The following is a 6,154-nucleotide window of genomic DNA, read 5'->3' on the forward strand; positions in this document are numbered from 1 at the left end:
ACTAGCTCATTATATATAAGTGAAGATGCACAAGTCACAATGTTAGATAAGGTTTTGCCTTAATTTGGGATTCCTGGTATTCAAGGAAAACAAATTCATGTTAAAACATTATCTGTAGTCAGATAACATACAGAATGTATCTTGCAAACAGAGATAGATAGAAGCATGGAGGCAAATTACTTTTACAACATCAGGGAACTAACTTAGGAAAAGAAACAGTTTCCTGTTGTAAAAGCATAGAAAGCCAGGGGGAATTTTATTTATCTTACATATAGATTGTTCCAGCTTTCCTTTGGTGTTAATCCACTGTGTTTGCAATGGCACAGATTCTTACCAGTCAGCCAAAGAAAACTGAAGACTGTTCCATTATCCTTAACTCTGTGGGCTAAAGAACATAAACTAGTTTGATATGGCTACATAGACTGAAGTGTGTTCTTTATTATGATAGTCATTCTGAAGGGCAGTCATAGGTGACCACTTGGAGCTAGAGGTGTCCCATCAGCTAGCAGGTATAACTCCAGGTGTACTTGACAGTTCCAGATTCTTTGAAAGGACCCATAGTACACTGGGGGAGTCGGGGAGGAAATACACTGGAATGGTCTTAACTAAGATTCCCACAGTCCTGGCTTAGCAGAGAAGAACCTGATTCCCTCATAGGATAAGAAGCCAGAAACCTCTCATGAGATGTGGTTAAATTTATTATTTCTGTAGGTGTTTCATATCTGGGTTATGTCATGAAGAACAGTTCCTGATTCTCAGGAATATTTGTATGTCTGTCTTTACAGCACAAGGAATTTTCTTTTCGTAGTATTGTCCAAAAAGTGTATCATTATTGACAAAATTAATGTAATACAGTTTAGTACAATCCTCACTTTTTTTTTATGTCTAAGAAATTTTAACCTTTTATCATTTCATTAGGAATAACTCAAGGTTTCAAATGTCTGAGTGTTTGGGATTTAATTTGTAGTATTACTGCAAAGGAAATACCTCTGAACATTGATAAAGGGCTAGTCTGACTGAGAGTTGGAGTGATTCAAATGATTAGGTTGAATGACAGTATTTTATAATCTTGATCAAGTTTGGTCGATTCTTATCAACAAGACTTTCCAAAAGTATTGTTCCAGCAAACATTCCATGAATGTTTATTCATAGTATCTTACTAATATTCCTAAAGGCTAGTAGTTGATCAGAGTATCATTTTTTTTAAACATTCTGAAATTATATTTTTATTGGTTTTAATAAGATTTATAACCTACTCAAAAATGCAATAGAGTGGGCACCATAAAACAAATTTTTAAAAAAAATTTATTCATTTATTTTTGGCTGCGTTGGGTCTTCGTTGCTCCGTGTGGGCTTCCTCTATTTGTGGCGAGCGAGGGCTACTCTTCGTTGTGGTGCACAGGCTTCTCATTGAGGTGGTTTCTCTTGTTGTGGAACATGGGCTTTAGGTGCGTGGGCTTCAGTAGTTGTGGCACATGGGCTCAGTAGTTGTGGCTGCAGGCTCTAGAGCACAGGCTCAGTAGTTGTGGCACACAGGCTTAGTTACTCCGTGGCATGTGGGATCTTCCCGGACCAGGGCTCGAACCCGTGTACCCTGCCTTAGCAGGTGGATTCTTATCCACTGTGCCACCAGGGAAGTCCCACAAAACAAATTTGTTTGAAAGCACTAGAACCAGCACATGAATAGTCATGACATTCAGTGGCATGTCCCTTGGTGTTTTTTTTAAACATAGATTTTATTTATTTATTTATTTTTGGCTACATTGGGTCTTCGTTGCTGTGCACGGGCTTTCTCTAGTTGCGGTGAGTGGGGGCTACTCTTCCTTGCAGTGCACGGGCTTCTCATTGCGGTGGCTTCTCTTGTTGCAGAGCACAGGCTCTAGGCAGGCGGGCTTCAGTAGTTGTGGCATGCGGGCTCAGTAGTTGTGGCTCATGGGCTCTAGAGTGCAGGCTCAGTAGTTGTGGCTCATGGGCTTAGTTGCTCTACAGCATGTGGGATCTTCCTGGACCAGGGATTGAACCCATGTCCCCTGCACTGGCAGGCAGATTCTTAACCACTGTGCCACCAGGGAAGTCCAGCATGTCCCTTGTTGAAATATAGTTTTTATAATCTGTACTGGTGGATACATTACAAACAGGGTAAGCCGCATGTAGAATAAAATGAAGAGATTTTAAAAGTAGAGATTAAAGACATTAGAGATTAAAGATGAGAAATTATTTTAATGAAACTTCCTTTTGTTGTCAACTTAAAGAATCTCTGCACATGGTGGCACCTTAAAAAAATCTACAAATAATGGACATATATGATACTCTGAGTATCATTGTTCAAAATCATATTTAAAAGCATCAGTTGAATATATATCCATTATTTGTGGATTTTTTAAGGCGCCACCATGTGTAGAGATTCTTTAAGTTGACTGAACCAGCAATAACTTGGAAGAAGTAAATTATAGAGTCAGGGTGGGATTGTCCTTATAACCTAAACAAGTTATTATTTGCAGTGAAGGGAAGCACATATACAATGGAATATTACTCAGCCATAAAAAGAAACGAAATTGAGTTATTTGTAGTGAGGTGGATGGACCTAGAGACTGTCATACAGAGTGAAGTAAGTCAGAAAGAGAAAAACAAATACCATATGCTAACACATATATATGGAATCTAAAAATTAAAAAACAAATGGTTCTGAAGAACCTAGGGGCAGGACAGGAATAAAGACGCAGATGTAGAAAACGGACTTGAGGACATGGGGAGGGGGAAGGGAAAGCTGGGACGAAGTGAGAGAGTAGCATTGACATATATACACTACCAAATGTAAACTAGATAGCTAGTGGGAAGCAGCCGCATAGCACAGGGAGATCAGCTCGGAGCTTTGTGACCACCTAGAGGGTGGGATGGGGAGGGTGGGAGGGAGACGCAAGAGGGAGGGGATATGGGGATATATGTATATGTATAGCTGATTCACTTTGTTATACAGCAGAAACTAACACAACATTGTAAAGCAATTATATTCCAATAAAGATGTTAAAAAAAAAAAAGAATATCTATAAAGTCCCTTCCAGGGAGGCTCCAAGGAGGTCTTTCTCAGATTTCTTTTCCAGAATCACCTGTTTTTAGATCATGTAAGGACTGATCATGTAATTGATGAGGAAAGTCAGCCTGCTCCTATTGAAGATAGCATTGAATGTACTAAACTAGTCTTTTTCAATATTTACCTAGATCAGATTGTAAAATATTGGAATTTAGTATTGACGGAGCTATTTCCTGTGACATGGGCCTGCCAATGAGCCGATCATACCCATATAGGATGGGACATAATGGGATAGTACTCAGCAATAAAATGAATGAAATACCAACACACACAACATGGCTTAAGTCTCATAGGCGTTTGGTGAATGGAAAATCCAGGCATAAAAGAGTATTCAATATATGATGCTAATTTTACAGAGTTCAAGAACCTGAAAAATTAATCACTAAAGAGATCTTAACCAGCCCTTGCCTCTGGTAGGGCTGTAGATTGACTGGCAAAGGGTATGAAAGAATTTTTAGACGTGACAAAATTGCTCTATTTTTTGAAAAGAATGCAGGTTTCCTGAGCGTAAGTAAGCTTGTTTCAACCCCACAGAACTACTCTCTCTCTCATTTTCAAAGAGAGAGAGAGAATCTCTGTGTATTAAACCTGTTGCGTTGTTGTATGTCCAAACACTTTTTTAATTTGTCCTTTTAATTAGATACTATTTTGCCTGTCTCTATGATTGAAAGGTTTAAGACCTTTCCAGAGAAATTTGATGACATCACTTCTCTGTTTGCTAAGTATCTGGGGCTGTCAATGAGAAGTCTGAAGTCAGTAAGATTCTTATTCTTCTCATCATAACCAGTTTATTCCCTCTCTGTGGAACCTTGTGGGATCTTGTCTTCATCTTTGGGGCTCAGAAATTTTACAGTAATATATCTAATGAGTTCTTTTCACACTCAGTCTTAAGTAAGTTATTTCAATCTTAAATCATTCCTCACTTTTGGAAAATCTGCCTCTTCTGATGCTTCTGCCACCTCTTCTTTTTCTTCCTTTTACATTATTTTCATCATTCCATTTGTTCTGTTCTCATTTTTTGGAATGCCATTTAGATGGATGTTTAAACTTGTCAATGTTGTTCAGTTCCCTTATATTTTCTTTCATATTTTCCATCCCATTTTCATTCTATGTGATATTCTGAGATATACCTTCTACCAGAACTTCTTAGCTTTCTAATTATCTATCAACCGTGTCCACTTTGCTACTCAGTCCATCTATTGAGATTTTTATTCAAAGTTCCAGTATTTAATTTCCAAAATCTGTAGTTGATTCCTTTTTAAGAATGTAACATAACATATCAACAACTATACTTTTCTAAAGTCTCCTAATTGCTCTATTTCTCTTTCAGCAGGTGTGAATTCATCCACAGGTCGAGTTTGATGCCTTTCTTTCCTTGTCAATTCTTTGGTCATTCCTGGTTTTCTTATCTTTGAGTTTGAGAGTTCCTATTCACAATTTTAAAAGAACTACTGTTCCACGTCCCTGGTATTTTGGAGGATGGGCCTGGAATTTTACAAGTTGTGGCAGTAATTTGCCCTGTTTGTGTGAGGCCCTCCCCTCTTCCAAGGGTCAGAGCTCTCTGTTGCTTTCGGTTCCCAAAGCCCCTCCCCCCCCCCCCCCCACTGCCTTCTGCTCTGGTAACACTCACATTTGCAAAATGCTTAGCAAAAAATCAGGATGGAATCAAAGGCCAACCAGCCACGCTTGCATAGTCTAGCTCTGACCAATAACAGGCCTGAGTTAGGTTTATTCTAGTTTGTTTGTCTGTTGACTCTGGGCTGATTCTGCCTTGCATGCTCTTCTAGTTGACATTTCACACATGTATTATAGGTGGCAGCTTCTTACACTTTTATTTCACCCTAGTCTTAGTCCTTTTCATTCTCCAGCTTATCGGAATTCCCCAACACATCTGGAGCATCAATAAATTCTTTTTTCTCTTCCCTGACTCTTATGGATGTTAATTCAATCATTTGATGAGAATTCAGCAAATGATAACTGGCCTCCATCTGCAATCTTGAGCCAATTCTCTAACTGGCATTTGTGCAATCCTTTTCATATCTATTTTTACAAGTGCATGTATTTTTATCTGCATTTAAAAAATGGGCAACCAAAATCTACAGTGTTGATGGGATTTGCCCAGTATCATACACTGAGTGGCTGAGCCATACCCGTAATTCAGATACATTCCTGACCCCTAATCCCATGTTTTTACCCCGTTACCCAGGGTACTAGATTTAGGCATATTAAAGCAATATTCTGTAAGTATACAACATGTAGCAGTTATAAAGCACTTTCACATGCATTGTGTTATCTTTTCCTCATGAAAGCCCTTGATATAGCATTATTATTTATCCTAGACAGGAAATCCTGCAATTAAAACAAATAAGAAAGTTACCGAGACAATTGAGCAATGACACTCAGGGTCTGGAGACTTCAAGTCTCTAGACAGGCACGGGCATAAACCTTGGGGTATCCCGGATATTTCTTTGCCACCTACCTCAAACAATAAGGCAATCAACATGTTAAAAGGATATCCAAATAAACCCACCAAAGGCTGGGAAGTCTTGTTTCCCATAAAATATCTTATCTTTATCTTGAAGGACACTGGATTGCTACTTTTCATTCTTTCTTTTTCTTTTTTTCTGTTCAGTGGCAGTAGTTTCCACTACTCTGTCTTCCAGCTCACTGATCCGTTCTTCTACCTCATTTAGTCTACTACTGATTCCTTCCAGTGTATTTTTCATTTCAGTTATTATATTCTTCATCTCTGTTTGGTTGTTCTTTATATTTTCTAACTCTTTGTTAAAATTTTCTACAGTAAGTCCCCTACATATGAACCTTCAAATTTCAAAGATGCAAACATACGGTCACATGTCTAATCACATAAGTTAGGTCACATGTCTGGCATACATTGTCAAGTTTGTGCATCCTCTACAAGTGGCTGTGTTTTTGTGTACTTTACTGTACAGTACTGTATAGAGTACAGTAGTACAGTATCTTTTTTCAAGCCCAGGATGTCTGGAAGTAAGGGTAAAAGCAGCGGTGATGTAGCTGGTACTGCTAAGAAGCACCAAGCAATAA

This window comes from Eschrichtius robustus, chromosome 11, assembly GCF_028021215.1.
Source record: "Eschrichtius robustus isolate mEscRob2 chromosome 11, mEscRob2.pri, whole genome shotgun sequence".
Taxonomy (NCBI): Eukaryota; Metazoa; Chordata; class Mammalia; order Artiodactyla; family Eschrichtiidae; genus Eschrichtius; species Eschrichtius robustus.